The 24,097-nt window shown below is 37.9% G+C and overlaps 1 long non-coding RNA gene across 2 annotated transcripts; it reads right to left on the minus strand.

Annotated features, from left to right (window-relative positions):
- On the minus strand, window positions 1–24,019 carry LOC148182822 (uncharacterized). Of its 2 annotated transcripts, XR_015774168.1 has the most exons (7): window positions 23,823–24,019; window positions 13,094–13,196; window positions 11,179–11,223; window positions 8,685–8,780; window positions 7,960–8,063; window positions 3,993–4,059; window positions 1–522 (listed from the first exon to the last, which is right to left on the minus strand). It is a non-coding gene; the product is annotated as an uncharacterized LOC148182822 (long non-coding RNA). The 2 variants fall into 2 exon arrangements; XR_015774167.1 differs by lacking the exons at window positions 1–522; window positions 3,993–4,059 and having other exon boundaries at window positions 7,555–8,063.
- Window positions 24,020–24,097: the final 78 nt, after the last annotated feature.

A 24,097-nucleotide genomic window follows, 5' to 3' on the forward strand; every position in this document is an offset into this window, starting at 1 on the left:
TTTTTAGCACATAAACCAAGGAAAATCTCATGGTTCATCAGATTGGCAGAAAGAAAAATTCTGGGCTTTGAACAGCAACCTGCCTAAGGTACTGTCCGCATGCATATCTGTGCTTAGAGGCTGGAATGGGGAGAAAAATGTTTCTCTTCTCCCTTCTCTGTACATTTAAAACCATGGAAAGAACTAAATCTGTTGTGCAGACCTCATCAAACCATAAAGGCATGCAGCTAGAGATTACTAAAGACCAGAAGAATCAATTTGGAATTATTGTCTTGTCAGGATTTCAGTACATGCTGTGTGATTAAAACATTAAATAATTTTAGAGAAAAACTCAAAATTTTGTTTGTGATCAAGGAGAGTGTTGGTTTTGAATTAGGGCAGTTCACAACATCTGTGCAGCAACAGTTTCATTTGTAATCCTGCCAGGGCAAGTATTAAAAATGTCTGGATATTGGAGCATTCCTTTTTATTTGGTAGCTTGAATTTCACCTTTTCCTCCTCCACTTGTCCAACAGTCGAGCACTATAAAGCCAATGGAACAGAAAATATTATTTTAGCATCAAGATGTCTCACAGAAATGGAAGGAAAGTAAATGGTACAAACTGCCTAAGTCTTCCTTCACTAACCCTGTGCTTACACTTTATTTTTCTTTCCTGGACAGCTACAGTAGTTTCATGGAGCCCTCAGCACTGCATTATCAGTAAAGGAAAATGAAATAAACTGCTACAATTACTTGTCACTCCTGTCATTTCTCGATCCTATTAAGTAGTTCTGTGATTCATCCAAGTGGGCTGGAGCTGGGATCAGGATGTGAAAAATAGTCTTGTCTTCAGCTTAAGATATTTCTCGTATTTGTAGGTAACAAGATCCAGGTTCCATCTCTGGAACACACGTTACTCCTCATTAAATTTCAAAGAGAATGCCTATAATTTCATTCTGTTCCCTCTTCAGGTGTAGGTGTAGATGATCTTATTCACTCCAGAGGAAGATTAGAGCAAGACGTACAGAAGATAAATACATAGCTGAAGAATTGCAGGAGTGATAGGCAATAATTATACAGCCTGATGGGATGTTTGTCACTTTTCTTGCCTTGTTTAATGTTGTTACAAAGACATAAATGCACTTTTCCTCTCCACAAAACATTTGGAGAATTGACGCTTGCTAAAGACCAAATGCATTTTGATTTAATGAAACCAAAATAGTGGAAAAATGAGTGAAAAAAATCTTCATTCTTAATCTCTTGCTATAAGCAAGGAGAAAAATTAAGAAAACAAAAACAAACCAAAAAAACAAAGCAGTAACACCACCACCCCAAAACCAAAAAACACAAACAAATAAATGGGTTCAAGAGAAATTCAAAACTTCTATTTCTGTACTTCGTGTAATGTAAAATTCACTCATTTCATGTTCTCAAAGCTTTGCCAGAGCAGGCTCCAGAAGAGTTTGGGAATTGTTTGTAGCAAGGCAGATGAAGCAACAAACCCCAGGAGGCAGCCAGGGCCCAGATTAGATGGAGAGGTGGATTAAAAGATAAATTCCTAAACACACAAGGATGTACTCTGCACTTTGACACCCACTCTGTGGTCGGTTTGGGAGGCTGTGATTTCCACTTCAGCCTAGAGAAGGAAGTTTTCCCCTTTCCAAGCAATACAAACCCACGTGCTGTGGGCACCTCGCTGCTGCCACTGTCTCGATGTTTTCATCTCCATGCTTTCCCCGGAGTCTTTGTGTCTCTTGGTCCCCCTGCCCTGCTCATTCCATTATAATCTCTTTGGACACCTCTGCTCTTTAAAAGCCAAGTCAGAGTTCAGGGGAAGCAAAGGCTGACACCTGGCTGGAGGCTCCCCATGTATCACATTTTGAATAACTTTGATAATAAGCAAGATGAGATATGGCTGGAAGAGACTTGATAACATTATAATAATTTACACATCCTATTTCTACTCACCTACTGTTTTAAATTACATTTATAGTGTTTGATATATTTGGTATCTATTCTCTGGATTTCAAAATGCATTAACTTGATATTTTTATTTTTTTTATTCAAAGGACAGATGGTGTTTTCCATCTGGGGATCAAGAAGGGGAAAAATTTCTTTACAGAGCAGAGGAAGAAGGAACTCCCAGATAAATACTCGTTATTTTCTTGTCAAGTGCTATCATTGTCCTGCCTACAAAGTGAGTAGTGAAGCAGTGTTGAAGTGGCATTTTATGATAGAATAATAACTAAAATAGTAATTGATACAGGATGGGATGTATTCTCATGCTTTGTTACAAGATCTGGCCATTCAGGGTCTCTGCTTCAAACCTTTAAAAGTTTTTGAAACAAACTCAATATATACTTAATTATCTGAAAATTAGTAATGAAAAATAAAGTTCTTTTCTATTTAAATTCTCAAATTTAAAGGATGCATTAAGCAAAAAAGAGATCATACATAATTAAATGTAATTTAGGAAGCAAATTAAAATATCATTTCACTCCTCCTTCTAATAACACTGCTCTGTCAAACTCCAGGGATGTTGTTTAAAGCCAAAGATGGTGGTTTCCTTGACAATTCTAGATAGGGATAGATACCCTTAAAAGAAATAAATATAATAAAAGGGCATGAATAAGCAGGATTTACTAAATTGAGGGTTCAGGAAATAAGATATCCCTGAAGAAGACTTAACATTGAAGATATATATATTAGAATGAAGAATAATATGTAGGTTAATCTTGATAATGAAGCACTTGAACCCAGAAAAAATGTCATTGTCAACATGTTAACACATGCACAGTTGGGGTGAGAATTGGATGGCTTGAGACAGTCAATGGGATTTGTAGGTTTTCATCTGCTGCTCACCAGGGCTGATGTAAAACTGCTTCTGGCCAGTGGCTGCTGGAGAGGGCAGCTTAGTGGGGTGCCAGGGTATTCCCAGAAAAACAGGATGAGAGAGTCCAACAGACCAACCAAGGGCTCCCCCAGAACCCCCTGGGAAACTGGTTTGCCTTGGGTGAAAGACAAATTTCATTTTCAAGGTACTAAAAGCCACAACCCTGATGTAATATAAACTTCATCCCATTTCCTTGGCATGCACCTGAGCTTGAGGAGACCAATACTGACAATCTTAGCAACAGTACAACAACTTCACACAAATTGGAATTCTTTTTGGAATTCAAAAAATTGGAATTCAAAAGCTGAGAAGGAAAACTCACTTCTAAAAGTTGGGAATTTAGTCAATTTTGCTATAACAATGTTTAATTCCATACTTCCCTAAGTATAAACATGGGAAATTGTGGAAGTAAAAGACTCTTTCTGAGCTAAAACTGGCTGAACAAAAATCTCCAAGCTGAATGTTTTAGAATCAGGATAGAAGGAGCAAAACTGATGCACAGAAAACACCTAACATAGAAATACAATGTCCATAATGGGACAGTGCTCGGTCAAACTCCATTGCGAAACATTCTCCTTGGCATATTGCAGGAGATTTTCATGCTCCCCTTCTGTGCTCTTACCAACTCTTTAGAATTGTTTTAGATAAGCCTTCAGCTGCTCAAAGCTTTTGCACATTGAACCTTTCTCCTATTTAAAACATACAATGAAATTTTCTAGTGAAAGACTAGAGGTTTCTTATCCTATCTATTGGATAGATGACTGCATCTCTAAAGCTTGGCTCATATTCATCCTGAAAAGCTGTTTATATGTGAAGGCAGGAAACTGATAATAATGCTTAGGGTATATGGTTTGTGCAAGCAACAGTGTTACAAATAGGCAAAAAAAAAAGGTAGGGTTTCAGGTTTCTGTTTTGAATTGCTGCACTAAGTATCTCTGCAGTTTTTCCTTCCTATTTCAGCTGGAGAAATAGCTATGCTATATTTTTCCCAGTATCTTTAAAATGTAAGACATTTCAAAAGCCATTGACAACTTTGTAGTTACATCCCCAATTATCAAACCTCAAAGATGTATATACACACGTGTATATAGGTTATTATAAATGCAATTTCACTGTTACCTCAGTCAAAGAACATATTCCTGCTGCAGGATGACATAATGTCTGCTTGCTTTTCAGACACTGCAACCTTAAAAGTAATAATAAAAAGCCTGTCAAATATTTCAACCATCTTTTGGCCTTCAACAGTCCTGGTATCTTTTACATTAGTTCAGCTCTTGTATGTTCTAAATAATGCAAAACACTAACAGAACTCTATCAGCAGGGAAATCACTTTGGTGGCTTTTATTTCTTTTTTATGGCATCTCTGTACCTCAGAAATGTCTTTTTTTTTCACTGCTGAAAGTCATTCACCATTGTTTCAGTGAAAAACCTTAATTAATAACCTCCCTGGTGCAGTAATCCTTTGCAGAAGCAGGGAAGAGCACACCTATGTCCTAAAATCCTCTCCACAATTGTCATCCTCAAAGATATTGAGGGACTGGCATCTTTTCCTTAGCATGGTTATTAAACAGATATGTCCAGAGACAGCTTTCATTTAAAGCATTTCAACTTTCAGAATCTGAAGGTATTCCCACGTATTTTTTTTTACAAGTCACACTTCAGGTCAGTAGCTTGAAAAGAACATAGACGACTTTTGCAATATTGCAAACTGTTCCCTCAAAATTTCATCAGCCTTCTATAGTTTAGTAATGAAAAATAAAAGAAACAGGTAGCTCATAGGAAGCTACTGACAATTAACAAGGAGGTAGAAAAGGCTGCTCACTGATATGTCTAATGAAACTACAAATTAAATGTTGAATGTGGGCCAAAACACAACTTCTGGCTCTCCTTGCTAACAGTAAGAAAAACAAGCTTGGGTGTTTCTTTATGGAAAGTGAAGAGAAATGAACAAAGCTGCATCTTCTCATCCCTGCTCCTGAACTCGGTCCTTGAATGAAAAAATTTCCTTAGTCTGATAGAAGAAACACTGAGCAGGGGTGGGGTTTTTAAAGTATTTATCAGCTTTGCTGCCCTTGCACACATTCAATAGGTTCTTTTAACCCTAATTTTCAAATTCCATGAGGTAGTATAGTAACATTTCTCAAACAAAATATTTCAAAAACCTCCGTATTCAAATTATTATAGAAATAAATAAGGAGGTATTTTGGCCATTTGATGAGACCCAACAAAAGGCAGGTCACAGTAGCAGGAGACATTCTTTAAGCCAGCATCACAGAATCACACTCAACTTATTTTCCAATATATGAGACAGAAAAGGGCTTTTTATTGAGTTGTTTTTAAAGAGGCTGTGCTGTATGGAGACCGCTGTTCCAGTTATAATCTCATCAGCTTGAGAGCTGCTCTTCAGACATTTCAAATGTTCCCAGTGTAAACCTGCTCTTCCCACATTTACCTGCAGCTGAAAAAGCCTGAACGTGTGCTTAAAAGTCTGGCTAAGCTGAGAATTACAAGAAAAATTTATTTATGGCTGAATGTTTATGAGGAAAGAATAAAGTCCAGAATTCTCTGTACACTTCATCACACACTAAGATTCACTTCCCTATTTCCTAACTGCCTAAAAAGGTGCCTATCAGAAAATATTTGGTATTTTATTTAGCTATAATTCTGTGATAAGTTAGAATTGCTTTATTGTGCAGGTGATGAACATGAATTTCACCGTATATTTTAACTAACAAATTTACACACCTATTAAGATGACTGCTTTAAAAAAAATGCAAACAAACATGCAAAACCTGCAAATCAATTCCCAATTACTAAAATTACATTTGTTATCTACCTTCTGGGAATTTTCTAATTGTTAAACAATTATCGCTGCTTGTACAGATATGGTTGATGCTACTGGAAACTGATGTGATTTTTTTCCCTCCAGAACATAAACAAGTATTTGATTTACATGTAAAAAAATTTGCTTTTTTCACCCACAGTTTATTTGTGCTCCATTGGGATGAGTGGGTATGTTCTCCTTTGGGTTTCTGCTTTTATTTACTTCTGGAAAAAAGGAACCTGAACTTCACCTAAACTGCTGAACACTGGTTTTTGTGACTCAATGTGCAATTCAAATTTAGCTCTTGCAATGCCCTGGTCACTACTGTATGAACAGTACTGCCTAAAGGGTTATTATTTAAGGTCACATTAATTTCACAACTGTTCTGACATTAATGCACTCCTTGCTCCCTTAGTTAATGTTTCCGCACATTTTATTGCTCTGAACAGAAGTCTGAAAATAACTGACTTTAATGAAGTGAATCACAGGGTGTCAAACCCTCATTTCTGTATGTACAGATGTAAAACTCAAATTTTTTTTCCCCTCTCTATATATACTGTGCTGATCCAGCTATCCAGAACTCTTAAAATAGCATTAATGTGCATGCAAAGCAACTCTAAATACTTCTCTTATTTTCACAATAAGATAAAACAATTTAATGTAAATCTAGATTGATCTTTTGATTTAAATACATAATAAAGGACATATTGTGGATATTTATTCAGCACATGGTGCTTCTGAGACTTTTCTGTGCCCTTGTTTGTTGGGGTTTTTTTCAATTCTTAGTGTGCAGCTAATCAACGTGCTTTATGCTGTCAGCAAACATTTTAATGCTTTGGTTTCTCTTGTGAGATGCTTTCCGGCTGAATTCTGGTGATGTCCACACTGGCCAGACTTGGCACATTCTGCACAGTCTGGCCTCATCCACATCACACAGGATTTAGCCACATTCTCAGTCCCAGATTCTGCTCTGAAATCCCTGAGACACAATATTTTTGGGGTGGTTCTCGTGTGAGAGCACTTGCAGGTTACCAGTTTGAGAAGTTTCATATTGGCACTGCCATGTCCAGGTGCATCTCAGGGATTCAGCTGATCAGGAAAACTAGAAATAAATTGGCAGTAGTGAAGAGCCCAAATTTACAGCCTGAGCACAGTTACTTGGCCTGGGTTTGGAAAACCCAGGGAGCAGTCAAAGACAACAGAGCAGAAAAGCCTTTTAAGAGCAGTGCTGCACTTCCCTCATGGATCTCCCAAGTTAGACACTGATTATTGACAAAGCAGGCCTTAAAGAGATCTCCAAGATGACCTGAACAAGGGTCTCTGCTTCCACAAGTACACCTGTTTTTCTAACTACAGCAGATGTTCTGATAGAGAATATTTCCTCTTGTCCAGCCCATGACCTTTAGATGATAAAGTCCCACTGGAATGATTCAGCTCCTCATAGGACACCAGCACTCAGCCTCCAATCTTTCAATTTAAGTGACAAGAGGGGTGTTGGGCAGAACTGTTTATTTTAGCCTTTGCTTTAACCTTTTTCCCTGCTCAGTGTTATGTGAAAACAGTGCTTTTTCCATGTTTACCCTGCTGTTTTGTGTAAGTCCAGGAATGTATTTCTGCACAATACCCTTCGGGGCTATGTGTGTTCCCAGGCTATACCTGTGTCCAGAGCCAGCACTGTGGGGAAGTGATGATGAAAATGTGAAGGGCAGAACAGAAGACTTGAAGGTACAGAAATACCAGAGTCCTTGAGAAACAGGTAAGTCACAGGCATTTTAAACACAGCAAGGCAGAAATACAGAACTAAAAGGACTGAAGTTTACGAATATTTCTCAAGCACGTAAGGCACAAGATGCTGACAAAGGAGAAAACAGTTTCTCTGAAGGACAACAAGAGATGTTTACTGTTGAACAAAATACATCTTAAAATAAACTTTAAACAAGGAAGATGTGCCACAGAACAACTGCAGTTAGTCAAGTTTAGTTTATGTGAACACCACAAGTTCCTACCCTTTAACCCTTTTCAGCGGCCAGTCTATAACACCTCCAAAGAAAGATCCCTTGCTAGCAGTGGGATCCACAGCACCCCATAGGAATTCAGAGGACTCATTTTCAAAGAGTTAAAGAACTGCTATGGTCATCAGCATACAAATAAAAACAGCATTTATACACCCAGTGCTCAGAAAACAAGTAGAACCTGAAAAAAGCCATGTTTTGAAAACTATGGAAATTCACTTTCTTTTGATCTTTTATCTTTCTGCTTCACCTGTTTTTAAGAGTTTGTTTAGTCGGGTTTTTAACTCCAGGGTATGCTTGGGTTTGTGCTTTTTCCTGCAGCCTTGACAGCCAGATATTTACCTGGAAAGGAAGCTGTGATTTATAGGCATTAAATGACTCCTGAAGGTAAACCCTTAGGAACATCACCAATTATTGCAAGAGCTGGGAGCCTCTAGTAGTAAACATGTATTTCTACCCTTACTAACTCCTGCAACAGAACTACACCAAATTCCTTCATTTTCTTTTCCTCTGAGAAATGCTGTTTGCTTTGTGTTACAGAAGTTACTATAGAGGTAGATCAGAAGAGATAATGTAAAATACTCATAAAATTTTAAACATTCATTTCATTTGCGTTCCTGGCTCCAGTATTCATTTGTTAGAAAAACTTTAGTGCACAGATATGGAAGGAATATTTTTGGATGTGCTAGAAAAAATTCTAACTATAAGTATGGAGTTGCTTTTTTTGAGACAACTTCATGCAATTATCCTACTTCTAATTGGAATAAAAATAAAATATGCAACATAGATAACCAATCTAGTCAAATATTCCCAACTCAGTTTCAAAAATGCACTTTCAACCAATAATTATTGACTCTAAAATGTATGGAAAACACTGCAAGCCACTTTTGAGAACAGAAATGGAATACATCAAGACAGTTATTTGTCAGGAATTATTTTTCCACACATGCTGGCAAGTATTTAAAAATCCCTTACCTGCTGTGCAGCACCCAGAGAGTGAAAGGACAAAAAGGTTAAAAATGGCCTTGGAGCATCTTTTGTAGCAGACCTGCCATTGATGGCTGAAAAAGCCTAAAGCAAAATACAGAGACATTTTCCTCAGGGTGTACGAATTTAGCTGGAAAGGGTTTTCTAAGATTGGAGCTGGGTCACTAATCTTCAACAGAAACTGAGGACAAATTTGAAGTGAATTGGTGAAGAGGAGTGAAATGTTGTCATAAAACCAGCCTATGGAAGAAAGGACTGCAGATACAGGCAGGTTTCATCTTTGTAAAGAGAAGTACATGGCATTATTAGAGATGTGTTTTAAACTTTCTGAAGGTGAGGAGCAGGTTAAGTTCCTTCCTCAAATCCAGCCACAAAGAACCATAAACCTTAGAGCAAGATCTGAGCACGTGAATAACTTTCCCTGAGCTAGGACTTGGTTAAACTTACTATAATTTTCTGTATAGATAAAGAATTAATAAAGAAAACAACAAGAGTAAGAACTTGTAATTGGAACTGAAAAAAAATACAAGCCAGCTATTGGAGAACAGCAGTTGTCCTTAAATAATAACAGATTTTTACGTTGATTAAGAAAATGTATTATTTGGTTGAATCCTTAACCGCACTCAGTTAACTGATTAAAGTTAACAAATGAGATTTATATACCTCTCACAACCTCTTTTTTCCTCTTTAATGAAGAAGAGGCAGAATCTCAAAATGCCTCATTCATCTCCCACCAAACTCAGGAATGGAATCAAAAATTACAAGTTATTCCTCTTCTCCCATGGCACAGTCCAAATTTGAGGGAGAGCCTCTGATCCTTTCGTGTTGGAGGATTAAACTAATTTAAAATCTTCAAGAGAAGTGTCTGGTGAAGAAGCTCTGAAATCTCAGAACTGCACATTCAGTCCATGACAGCACTAAAAGATTAAAATTTAAAATTGAGAAGACCTACAGTACAAAGTGTGCACATTTATCTGTGGGCATTATTTAAAAGCCTGTTTGAAGTCAACTGATGACTTTCCAGTTCATTTGATGAGTTTTAGAGTAGGACACATGAACATGATACAATAAACAATTTATACAGTTACTGTCACACCTGTCAGTAAAATGAGACTTTAACAATTCATTCCTGTGCCTCAAACCAAATTAGACCTGTTTTAAGAAATCTTAAAACAATCCAAATAGAGACAAGCTTGTAGAGATGAAGACTTTACGCTCTGCAAGATGCTGTATATTAGAAAAGTATTAATATTGAGCTTTTGATGTAGGTGCTGTCCTGATTTCATGCTAATTGAACAGAACAATTTTTGCTGATAAAATTAGGTCAATTATATTTAATTGGATCCATTAAACCAACTATAATCTTATTAATAATTTGTAGACTTCAGTTATCAGAGTTTTCTTCATCTCAAAGTTCCTTGGTTTTGTTTCATTGCCTCACCTCTCCATCCTGTAATCCTAGTCAAAAAATAAACTCCTCTGTCAACATCTCTTTCAAAGTTTCACTATTCACATGTTATGAAAATTCTATGTATTTCTATTTTCACTCCCATTTCATAGCAGCAGCAGAAATACCATGTAGCTGTGCTCAGTTATATGGAATTCAGCCAGCAGCTGTCCCCACATTTTTCAAAAAAAAACCTTCACGTTGGTATGAAATTGTACCTATGCAAATCTATCAGTAATTCAAGCAGGAATCATAAACAGGAAAAGCCTCTTCTGAACAACTTAATTTTTATCAGGTTATTTAAATTCAGCAGAAGTATGGGGCCATATACCACATGACAATTAGGTACCCAAAAAGGACCTGACTGTTAACAAAAAAACACATTTTTGATTATTGGTGTTATTTTTGATGCCCAAACAATTAAATCTGCCTGATTCAATGCTCTTCCAAAGACAACCTGCATGTTTTTATTACACACATACTGCAAGTGATGATAAATTAAAATTGTTCCCAAAAGTTCTACTGCATTCCATTTCTTATTGAAAGCTCACAAATGAAAGTTCCCCAAAATGTGGTATATACGGGGTACATGATTTAGTTTCAGAGTTTGTATTACATTTCTAGCTCATAATTTGCTTTTTTCAGCAGCTTTTCTCAAATTGATGTGACCTGACACTGTACACAGCAGAAGTGTTCTAATTTAAAATGTTCTAAGCAAGTTTCAACTGCTTTTTTTTTCTAATCAACCAACCATTATAAAAATTAGAAGAAAAGTTGGGTTTTCTTAAAATATGAAGATACAAGGGTAGATCTTCATAATCTGGATGTTGATATTAATTCCTCCTATTGCCACCTTCCAAGAATGAAGCTTTTCCATTACTATTGCCTATTGGATAATATTTCCTATGGATAATTATTCTCTTTAATGGATATTTAGGAAAAAGTTTGGTCATACCTCTAAGATTTTCAAAACAAATACTTAAACCATTCCATCTGTATCCCATAGATATAGAAGATATTCAGAAATGTCCATACCAGTTTTGCATGGGTTTTTTCACTTGTTCTCCTCTTTCACAGCACCTTGTTAAGAAATAACAGTTACTTGAGGGCTTTGAGTTCCACACTTAAATTATCTAAAGCACAGGGAGAAGAAGATTTGGGATTTTTTTAGTTACAATTATACCCTTATAAACTGATATGCAGCATTGATATTCCTTCTTAGCAGTTATCAACTTGACCTCTAATGAATAGAACAGATTTATGGGAAACTCATTTAAGAGTCAGGTTATGACTTTGGTGATTCACACTGGCTGATAATTAACAGCATGTACTGAACAATTCATGAGAGCTTTAAAATTGAACTTCAGCACTGTAAACTGGAGGGTACTACAGGGGCAAGGGGGTTTGGGTTGGATTTACTGTTTGCTGGTCACAGTAATAACAGGACAGAGCTGTGATCAGTCTCATCTCCCAGAAACCTTTGCTCTGCCTCAGTACTCCATTTTTTACACTTCCTACAAGTAGCATAAAGTGGTTTGTGTTGGAAGAGAGCCTAAAGCTCATCTGGTTCCACCCCTGCCATGGGCAGGGACAGTGTTCCCCAGATCAGGTCGCTCATGGCCCCACTGAACACTTCCAGGGATGGGGCAGCTGCAGCTTCTCTGGGCAGCCTTTGCCTCACCACCCTCACTGGGGAGAACTCCCTCCTAACATCTAAACCCAACCTCTTTCCATTTAAAGCCCTTCCGTCTTGTCCTGTCCCTCTGGGGCCTTGTCCCAGGTCCCTCCCCAGCTCTCCTGGAGCCTCTTCAGGCACTGGAAGTGGCTCTAAGGTCTCCCCAGAGCCTTCTCCAGGCTGAACACCCACCCCCAGCTCTCCCTGCCTTACTCCAGCCCTGTGAGCATCTCTGTGCCCCTCTGGACTCAATCCAGCAGTTCCACATCCTTAGGTTCTTATCCTGCCTTCCTCCAGAGCTGGAAGGAATACTCCAGGTGGGAGTCTCATGAGAGTGGACTGGAGGGACAGAATTGCCACCCTTGACTTGCACAGAAAATATTGCAAACATCAAACTTTGGGGTTTCATTATAACTGCCAAGTTTATTTAGCAATTATTATAAAGTTATATACTCTAGTATTATTTCAAATACTGAGGACAAATAGAGAGCCAGAATTCTAGCTCACTACTTGGGAAAGCAATAGTGTTTTGCTCCTTTTTTTGTTTTTGTTGCAGATGGAGGTGTGCACAGTGTTGCTGCTTTCTATGCTCTGCTCTACCTCAGCTTCCTGGGACAGCAAACCAAACTGTCCCTTCAGTTTTCCTCATACACATCACTGTTCATGTATGTAAGTACGTACAAACACAAGAGCTGCACACAGAAATAAATACAGATAGATTACTACAGATTTGTGAACTGTTTTCCCTAGTTTTCCACATCAGCCTTGGCTACCTACCCACCACATCCCCTAGATGTCACCCAGGATCTTATTTTTTCATTGCCTACAAGCATCCCTTGACAGAAGGGAGCTTTTGCCTACCTTTCTGGAGAGAAACTTGCTAAGAAAAATGTAAGAAGGTACAAAAAGCAAAAGGCTTCTGGTTGGATGCTGTTCCTCATGCTAACAACACATGACCTTTTGTGAAAGGCCTTCACTGACTGTTTCTTTACAACAGCAATATATCACTGTGTTTCAATATTTGAACTAGAATAAAAACTCTCCTTATGCTGACGATGAAGAGAAAGTCTGAACTTTTATGTTTCAGTTCAGTGTTTGCCTCAGTTTCCCAAATATCCCTCACGTTTCTGCATTATCCAAGACCTTTCATTGAGTTCAGGTTTCTCCCTCAAGTCAGCCTCAGGGGGAGCTTTCCTTGCTCCTCCTGAAGTTTCTACTTTTACCAACAAGTTCCCTGCAATTTGAGATAGAAATTTCACAAGGGTGATACCAAACCTGCTCAGAGCCTGGACACTCCAACTGGGCAGTCCAAACTGCGTAGAGATGAGGATTTTCAGCAAAGGCTTAGATTTCTCTCCACTGCATCCTTTCCTCAATTCTACAAGTAAAAATAAATAGATCTACTTTTAGCAATGCAAATACAGAGTCAGTGGCATCCCATGTGGCAGCAGTGAACAGATTACAAAACAGGCTGAAAGGGAAAATTTCAGTTTTCCTGAAAATTGATCAGCAGAACACTAAAAATTGTATAAGCACTACTACGTCGTCCAAAACTCTGTGCTGGTGCTCAGTCTTATAAAATTTAAAAATTGGTTTTATTCATGTGAACAATCTCATTGATGCCTAAAATATGAAAAGCTAAAAGCATGATTGATTATTTTTCTCCCAGGCAAGATTAGAAAAAGTGCTAATTCACTCCTGCAGTACTATTCCAGTTCTTGTTACAAGAAAAATACATTAAATAGTTCTTCGTGTCAACATTAAGAGCAGAAGAAAATAATTTTCAGTTTCCTCCAAACTGCATAGTAAAGTTATATTTGATTATCTTGAAGCACTTTTTCTTCAGAAAAAAATAGCAAGATATGCACACAAGAAAAGTGTGCACCACACCAATAAAGAAGGATTATTCCAAGTACTAATCGGGGGGAAGAAAGAGTCTGTTGGTATGAATTAGATAAACCCATCTTTCAACAGTTTCAGTTGTTTTTACCTCAGAGTGAGACAAAGGAAAGACATTAAAGATTACTGACAACCTGTGTATTTGTCCTCCTTTTTTCTACTTCAAACACAGACTGACTCCGGTATTTATGTTTTCCTGAGTCAAGCTACAGATCTAATGAGCTGCTCTATTTTTATTTTCTTTTTGTGAGAACATTCTTTGAACAGCTTTTTTTAAAAGATAGGGTTTTTTTTAATTCTCATTGTTGGAAAATGTGACAATTACACTATGTAGGCAATTGTAGCTGGATTCAGAGCAAAGTTACTTTAAATATTCTTTATGTCCTGAATTCCTTACCTCATTACATACTGAAAACTGCTGTGGGAAGATAACCATAGTTGGATGTAAATTCCAATTTGAAACCAAATGTAAAGCATGTTTCCAAGAATGCATAATTAAGCAGCATTTGTTAGAGTCAATTTGAGTGCATAAATTATTGAACATGGGTTAATTTTGGTCGGATTAAAAGCACCACCTGTTCGCTTCTATGGAAAATACAATAATTTCTGTTCCAGTGCTGCATTTGAGTATTTGGTTTCATCCTTTCAGGATGCAGTTGGTTTATGAATACCCTCCAGTACTGAGAAAGTAAACACATGCCCTATTTTTCTGTTCTTCCATAGCTAAACTCTACAACTCCAAAGGTGTTTTCCAGGTAGGGAAAGCACCCTAGGTCAGGGTACTCAGACAACTGTTCCAGTGTGTGTAAAGGTTTAAACGCTGCAAGGCAAATTGCTGTTCATCAATGAAGTTCAGAGCAATAGTAGGAGTTGCTGTTCAGATTTGAGACAGGACTCAATGATTGCTACAGAACAGCCACTTATTGAAGCCTTTCACAGCAGTTCTCCCATTCTGCTCCTCTCACTGGCTGTTACGTTCCAGACCGCTGAGGAAAATGCTCCTTTCACCTTCTCATGTAGAGTTGTTTCCAAACGACAAGCTTAAAAATGGGTTTACAACTGTGAAGTTTAAAAAGGGGCTCGGTAGACTGCAGTGAGCCACAAGCAATCGCTGTAAATGTTTCAATGCAAATCTCTTCCCACTAAATCTTTCAACTTTGATGGTAGGGTGAACCCTTGACTTGCTCAGCATCTGAGGAGGCGGCATGAAAATTCACGGCTTTGGGGAAAACCAAGGAGATTACAAGTCAACTAAAAATCCATGTGGATCCACAGGACACGGACCCTGTGGAACTTGAACCCTACTGATTTTTTTTAAGCAGAGATTCACAGCCGCACCTTAAAAAGTGACCTGTCACACTCTACTGTAGCGTTTCTTATCTTCAGTTAGTGCAGTGTCTGTCCTCCACAGTCCTGTGTGCCTGAAAGGGGCCACTACATCAAGGGACAGGGTTAAAAGTTTATAAGGTACAGTTGTTGAAATATGCTGTTCAAGGAATATATTCATTAGATGCAGTTTGGGAAAAAGGAAAAAATACACCAGTGAAAGAATTTATCCAAGAAGTTCTCTTTTTAAAAGTATTCTAGGGACACTGTCAGTTCTTGGAACAAGATAAAGTGAGTTGTAGACACTACAGAAGCATTACTTTTAGCAGCATCAGATGTTCAAAGGAGAGATACATTTAAAGCCTTTCAGTGTAGGGGGCACTGTGGGAATTCTGTAGAAGCGGGATCAGACACCCTCTCTCATCTTCCAGCTGTCAAATTCAAACCCTAAAGTGTTCAATTTCATAAGGAGATATGTTGAAAAAGGAACCCATGAAAACAAGCTCAGTGCAATAAAAGCAAGGCTGCAATACATGAACACAGTGACAAGGCAGCAACAAGATTAAAATGTTCCTCAGAAAAGGAAAAGGGTAATTTCCAATCCCCAGCAGAATTGAGAGAGCACCACGCACACGTAGGAACTTTCCAAGTGGCTGGCAAGGCACCCCATCTCTCTCCTGCTTCTCTTTTTTTCCTCCATCTTTACAACCAAGTTTAATTCTACATCTTGTGTGCTTAACTGCCAGAGAAGTGGAGTGCAAGGACAGTAAAAGCTTCATGAAGTATGTCAAGAGAAGTAACAGAGACAAAAATCCAGTGAGAGCTGAATTTTGAATAAAAGTGAGTCACTTTTTCTTTGCAGGAGTTTGGGCCCTTGTGCCTAAATATATTACTGCAGGTAGCTTTATTGCCACAAGCTTAAACTTATTATTACAGTTCTGGAACCTCAGTCCAAATTCAATAAACTGATATGTAAAGTCTTGGTCCCTCAAATCCCAGAAGTGTTGCCAGAATTACTTATCCTATTCATAAAAACTCTGTTAGCCCATGGAATTCACTGCGGGTGATGAACTTCTAGCAAATCGCTCAGCAGAGCAGAGTACAGACCTTTCTTACAGTGTGTGGTAGAGACTGGCACCAAACACTAAAGCTGTGTGACTCCTGGTGATCTCATCCTGTAGCTGTTCACGCAAAAAATTGTTTTTCTCTTTCACTTCCCTCAGATCCAGACCTTTTGATTTTGGTTTGATGTGCGGATTCGAAAACATAACTGTGAAATCAACTTGGTTTCACCTGACTTAAAGTCAAAACCAGTCCATTTTATACACTTCCCATAATACTTAGAAACCTGTTCAGACCAGCCAATCTTTTCTTCGTGACCCTCATGCAAATTTCCATCTTTTTACTGGATGGAAAACAAACTTCCATTGTGTAGAAGGCCTACATAGCCTCAAGTTCCCCAATCCTAATTTACCTAATCAGCACACTACAGTTTACAAACTCCAGCATTTGTAAAGTATTTACCACCTAGTTAAAAACAGCACAGGATGTTTGTTAGGAATATTTTCATTTCTATATGGTACCAGGAGAATATGTTAGCATTTTTCTTTTGATGTCAAGTGCTATCTACCAAACAAATCCACACTGTTTTTTTTTTAAATTCAAGAGATTGCAAAGTAGGAGAGACTGCATTTGTAGGTTTATGATTCTTATTTAAGCAGCTGCTTACATAAATCCTCAGGTATGCATGATTAATTATTTGCTTTCTAATCCCTGTTCAAAAGAATGCATCTGCTTTTATGTTTAAATCAGGTTTTAGCAGCCTTTTTTATGCATTTGACAAACTAAAAACGCAGACACCTGTACATTCAAAAGCATTCTTGTAATGCTATTTATACTCATCTGTTCCTTAGCACACCTTTGCGAGAGCTGTGATGAGCTGTCACACATGATCTGCTTGCTGTGATATTTGGAGTTAAGTGTATTTTCCACAATTGTGCATTTCACAGAGGATAGACTGGCATTCCAAACACTAATCTAGATAATGGGTATTGTTTTTCTCTAATAGCCACATTTTTAGCCCAATCTATGGGATTATAGCACAAGTTTAACCATTATGTTTATTGAGTCACCTGACAAGTCAGATTACAAAAGTTGCATTTGGGCTAAAAAAACTTTTCCAAGGCAAACTGATATGAACAGGTATTGAATTAAATCCTTTTCAGAAGTCTTCATGTTTAAGCTTTGAGACTGACTATAAAACCTGAATAAGTGCCCTAAGAGCCTGTTCCTTTAGAAGGAGTGTTTACTTGTCCTGTACTTGGATGAGACAAAGCTCAACTTCACCTTTTCCTCAGCAGAAAGCCTGAGTCAGAAATGAACAGCTTATTGTAAATGGTTGCATCACATGGAGCTGAAGGTAAGAGGAGAGGTGCTGTGATGCAGCTCCCCATGGCAGGGCAGCACCTGTACCAGCTCTTTTTTAGGTGAGCTACCTTTCAGAGGACATCGATCACACTGTTTCCTCCACTCAAATGCATGCTGGATGTTGATGTGAATGCTGCAATCAGACAACCACAGAAGTATAAAAAAGAAATTGATAAAGACCTAGAAACACAGTCTAACCATCTCTTATAACAAGGCAGAATCAACTGTGTCAAAAGTGAAACACTCTACATAAACATTCCTTATATGGATACTTTCGAACTTCTCCCTAAATTGGGACCTTTCACATTGGATTTGGGTCGTGTAGTTTTCTTTAGTACTTAATTACCCCACATTTTATTGTGCTTCATTATCTGAAATAAATGTAATCCTTGTCAAACCGTTCAGTCTATTCATGGCACATGTAATACAAAGGCTTGTTACATCAAGCACGCTGCCAGTGATAACTCAACTATTTTCCATTCAATTACAGAACACACTGATTTTCCTGCTGAGTCACCTCAAATTCAATTTCTCATTGAGAATTCAACTAAATTACTTGCCCATGAATTAACAATGCTGAATGCTAATACAGACATTGAATTATATTACATTTCAGTGACTAGAAGATGTAATTGCAGCTGGCAAGGTCTACTTCTTTTTTTCTTCTTTTCCAGTTTTGACTTAGTGATACTACCTTTTAAACCCAATGCTCCATGGCAAAAACATCCCATAATTTTGCAGGATTTAGAATGCATCCCATCAGATCACACAAACAATATTTCCATTTCATCTACTGACTATGGCTCAGACATCTTTTTGGGGGCAGTCTGGTGGTCTGTAGGCAGAACTGTGTTAACTGTTCCTGGGTTTGCTCACTAAAATCTTTTATTCTGAACCAAATTACAGTGCATGAAACATTCCTTGGTTTCACAGTCACCTGCTGACAAGTAAAGTAAGCAAATAGATGCAATCCATGTAAGATAGGCACAATTGACTTGCTTTTTCCTCAAAGAATAAACATGTTATCTATTTCCATTAATCTCAAGTGCTTCAACTCAATCTAGACAAAATTATAAATCCAATCCAAATTATAGGGTAGCTCCCAATTCCCAACTTGCTAATCACCTGCAACCCCAGATATTCTTAATCACTAACCAAACCTGATTAGCTATGAAAATGAAGGTGTAATTCATTTCACATGGAAATAATACAAAATTGTTATCTGCTATAGGATTTGGAATACATTCACATAAAGAAATTTCAAACCAGCATGATGTTTAGATTTGGAGTTTAATTTTGGTTTTATCTATTAAAAAATGCCTACTTGAAGCTAATTCTGTGTTTACTTCTTCAGCAAGATAAACCAAAGTCTTTCTAGGTGTATGAACGTTTCAGAACAGTCGAACCTGTGATGGAGCTTTTCTTCCCAAGAAACCAGAAGAACAGGTGTGGAGATGTTCTGCTGTGATCCAATGGGATGGATGAGGAACTAAGGCTATGGAACACAGCTGAGAAAACCTGGCAGGAATTTTTCCCTTTTTTCTCTTTTACACTAAAGTCACTGATATATAATGAGGATTACTTCCATAATAGTAGAATAACACACACACGACAGCTTAAGTAACAAAAAAATACTCTGATATTGAGAGCTTAAAACATACACATCCATTAGGTATCTGCAGCAATGATGTCAAATTCAGGTGCAAACAAACTCTTATATGGACTTTGCACTTAGTTTGACAATTCCAGCAAAATACTTTGCAACAGAATTTGCTGTGTCACCAAAACTCAAGCATTTTTGCAGAGTAGCTGAGTTCCAAGCAGAACAAACCCTACCTGGCTTCCTGGCAGTCAGCCCAGTAACACAGTTCCAGTACAACTGCCTAGGAACTGTGGGCTCTGGAGTATTGACTAAGAATTTAATGCTTTAGTTGTCCCAAAAGTCAAACAAAATTTCAGAATACTGAAATCCAAGACAGAGAGGTATAGTATACATGTTTAGATGAATTATTCTAAAACAAATTTTCAGGTACAATTACTGAATAGTTACATTCATACACACAGTTCCTCCATCTCTAACTGACTTTCCTTGTATAATATATGTGCTCCTAAATAGCAGAACAAACTTGCCCACAATTTACTGGAGTTATTCTTCCACACAGATTTCAAATGCAGATAACTTCTGAAAGAAAGCTAGAAATGTTAAAATAGTGTGTATTTTTTAACATTAATATCATTCTGGATTCAGAATTGATATTCAGCCTCTAAATAAGTTAGTGCCTGGAATGCCTTATCTCTTGTGTTCTCAAACTGTTATGTTGCTATAAATGGCTGAACCACTATTTTTAATGACAATTAGCAGTAGATGTCAAGAGACATTACTGCTGACTATGATACTTCTTTTTTTGTACATTTTCTGACTCTCTTTTCCTCATGGCAAAAAGTCTTTTCCTGTTTTTACTTCTGTTTAATAATGGATAATTTACTAATCTGACAGGAAGCTTCAATCTATTTTTATTGGGTTTTCATTTTTAATGGCAGGGATCTGTAATTTTAATAGCTGAAGTACAGCCTCTATTCCTTGTTCTGGTTACACCAGCTTTATCTTCCAGTATGGATAAATCATTGATGCAGTTTTACAAATGAAGTTAAAATAGGGTTGAAAGCTGAGTTACAGGAAGAGACTCCAGGATCCATTCAAGCTACATTCTAAATTGCATCCTTTAAGGAGCTGCTGTGAAGTGCAGAAACCAACCTGAACACTGAACTGGCAACAACAATCTCTGCTCCTACCCTGATGCAAAGGGCATGGGAAAGGCTCCCAGAGGATCTTGGAGATCTCCATAAAATAATGAACAAATACACGAGCAAAATGCTCGTGGAGGAAACCTATCAGAATGTCAGCTAAAATCACAGAACAGTTAAGCCACGTTGTAGGAAAGTAACTTTCCTCCAAGATGGGCATTCTTGTGGTCTTTTTTGCAGGGCTGTGAATTATTACAAATGCTGGCACTTGAGGACTGACTAAGCTTGTGGGAACGATGTGCTCCTCTAGATGATTACCAGCCATTCATCTGGCTAATGTGTGGCCAAGTCTGGCCTGACTGCCTGGCTCAGGGGAATATAATTAACTCTGCAGTCAGGTTGCATTTGCCAAGTAGGATGAGCCCTGGGTGGTGAAGGCACAGGAGCAAGAGCTGATGCTGCCACCCAGAGCACAAAAATGGACTCATCAGCAAAGTCAGGACAGGCTTTTTTTCTCATCCAAACTGCACAGACATCGAGCACCTCTTTATGGCAATCAACATAAAAATAAAAATATACATGAATAATTATGTATTTAAAAAATTCCACTACATCTTTGACCAGTTAGAAAACAACTCTTTACATTCTTCCACACCAGTAAAGGGTGACCTTAGGAAACCATGTTTGAAAACAGTTAAGTACATTTAAGTGTTATTGATTGCACAAGTAATAGCGCCAAAAGTGATTACACGGTGCGGTACTTACAAAAATAATTACACTTCAGAAAATCAAAATTAATTTGTACACTTCTGCTACACTTTTGAAGTTGTTGACATTTCATTGTAGTGCTCCTAATGAAATGAAAATTATTAATAATTGTTTCTACTTCAGTGTGACAAATGTCATTTAGGTTAGGATGTGAATTTGTCAGTACCTCATCAGATCACTAAGTTGACTTTTGGCTCGTGTTAATTTGAAAGGGGGGCTATTTATATTTATCAGATGCAAGTCTATACAACCAAACCATATTATCACTATGTTTGCTGGTCCCTAACTTTGAAACATTTTATGTGGTGTAGTCCTCTTTTCTTAGAAATCACTCTAAAGGTGTAAAAACTATGGAAAATTAAGTTCCCTGGACAAAAGATTAAAAATTTTCTTCTTCAAAACATTTTACCAGAAAAATGGCATCAAATAAACCAGTGAAGTTAGCATAACCCCAGGGCCACTGTCTGAAGTACCATTTCCTTTTTATTCCCCTACCAAGCAAATTTAGTCTTATTTTAACATAGGGTGAACTACATTGTTGAGTTATGGAAAATAATCAAATTAATATCAAAAGCTGTGTAAAACAAAAGTTAAATTATATTATGCCACAGTGCTTGTCTCATACATCACTCCTATAAAGTTATACAACTAGCACAAAGAAAGCAATTTAGCTTCCAAAATACTTTCAATAGAAATACTAAGGGCTTGTAGGGCTCTTTCAAAGTATTAAATAAGTAAAATTCACACATGAAATATCTTGATCCCCTTACTGTTCCAATTTTATAGCCAGGTAAAGTAACAAGCAGATGATTTGTCTGGGCAATTACAGCAAACCAATAACAAACCTGCAAACAGAGTTTTGGAAGACCTGTCTCCAGGCTGCTCAGGGAGTTCTCATCTGCTGCCCTCAATTTTGACAGGAATTTTTGCCTCAGGACATCCTGGACCCCACATTTTTCACCATAAGTGGTAATCCATGGATAGACAAAATTAAAGAGTTTCTATCCAAAGGTCAGTACTGTTTCTCTGGCTAAGTGCTATGTAAAGCAGTACTTTCAGTCACATAAAAACAGTTAAGTTAGGCTAAAACAACTGACCTGGATATGTGGTGGTTTCCCAAGAAAGAACTATTATCAAGAACCAGGTTTGTAAAACCCAAGCCTCACACAATGATGAGTGCATTAACATTTGACAAGTTTTATCATTTATCCAGAGCTTATTTCAACAGGTCTGATTAACGATAAAATCGTGGTTGTAGAGGCCACACCGAATTCAGGAGCCTGCTGGAGCTCTGTTTGTCCTGTGCTTGGGAAAAGGGCGCTCCTACTTTTCCAGTCGCTACCACAAATCCAAGTGGCACATTGACAGGTTTGAAAGAACAGCTGGCATAAACCCACCCAGTTAATAAATCCATCTTTGTTTACAGAAACCCAAGGAAGCAAACCCAAAGAAAGTAACAGCATGTGTATTTTTACTAGATCAGGGCAGAATTTTCATTCCTTTGTTAACACTGAAGGCACATGGTAAACACAATACACTTCAATCTGACTTTGATTGTACTTTACAATTAGAGACTGCAAAGGAAGGGCAAGTTAAGGAACTCGTTTTCTCAGAAAAACAAGAGGATATCCAGCATAGTGACAAAAGCCATTTAGGTGGTCCAACTACAGTAGCAAATAAGCACAGCCAGAGCTATCTTTCGATTATAACCATACCCCACTTCTCACCCACACTGGTAACAAGCTGTTTCACTTGCAGCAGATAAGCACAAACCTCCCCAAATATAACACTTGCCTTAGTTCTCCCTTTACATTCTCATCAGCACTCTTCCACTCTTCCTAAACAATATGTTAAACAGAAAACTTAAATTACCTAGAAAGCAACATCTTCATTTTGATCTTGTGCTTTCCTCCTTTATTCCATTCATCTATAAATCTCTGGTTTATCCCTGTTCCATGTTATCAGACTCATGATATTTAGATTGGTGATGTTTATTTCTCCTACAGTCCCAGTTCTCAGGCTCTTAAGATTATTTGAGAATCCCAACTTCAATTTAAAAATCCTTATATTGCTAGCTCTCAGGTTCTGGAGAACTGTATGAAAGTATGACTCAAGTGTACTCTAAAAGCTCTGTGTGAAAGGCAAAGAAAAGGTTTATTCTGAACAAAACAGGAAAACAGAGAGTATGTTTTTAATGCATTTTCAGAATTGCTTATTAGAGATTTTTTTTAATTACTAGGATTTATGAAGTAATTATGGGTAAGTACCATATTCTGATCACAAACAGGTATTTCATTCAAACATCATATGGAGCAGTGTATAACAGGCCAAACATCCCCAAGGAGCACTGTCAGAATAGCAGAGGATCAATATTAAATGGCCAGTAAAATCACCTCCTTATACCATTTTCTCATAACAGTGATTTATAATGGGTGACAAACTAGGGTGGGTTTTGCCCTAGCGACACAACCCACTTGCTCACACTCATTCAGCAGCCTAGCAATACCATTCCCACACAGTGTCCCACACCAAAACCATCCTTAAATTCTCATTTTGCCTTTGGGACCATTAGATATACCCCCCATTCCTCAGGCCAGCAAACACCCCACAAGAAAGAACATTCCAGATAAAGATTTCTCACACATTTCCTATCATGGGAAAATAATTTCCTCTGCAACTGAGAGCTTAACAGGGCTACCTTTCCCGAAGAACATGCACACATACTTTCACACAGTAAAATCTGGAATATCATCTGAATTTTTGCATACCCAATAGGCAGAATATTGGCTAGAATTAGAGCCAGCCAGCAGCCCCTGAGGGGGAACCCTCTCAGACTTACCTCTGGTTCTCTGTGCACAAACTAGCCCAGCTTCTTCCTCCAGAATTTACAGTATCACAGATAACTTGTAAAAAAATCGATAAAAGAATTTGGGAAATTAAATCCCAAATGGCTCAGGGGACACAGCAGGGGTTGCTGGTAGCCCTCGCTGTTGGGATAGGAAGCCGAGCAGCCCTGAGGGAGCAGCGGCCATGGTCCCTCAGCTGCAGCTCCAAAGAGGCCCAGCACCAGCTGGCTCCAATTTGAGGGAAGGGTGTTTTGTCCAGCACAGGTGT

This window comes from Pseudopodoces humilis, chromosome 19, assembly GCF_049639895.1.
Source record: "Pseudopodoces humilis isolate 2021_Gansu_Grassland_sample_001 chromosome 19, ASM4963989v1, whole genome shotgun sequence".
Lineage (NCBI taxonomy): Eukaryota > Metazoa > Chordata > Aves > Passeriformes > Paridae > Pseudopodoces > Pseudopodoces humilis.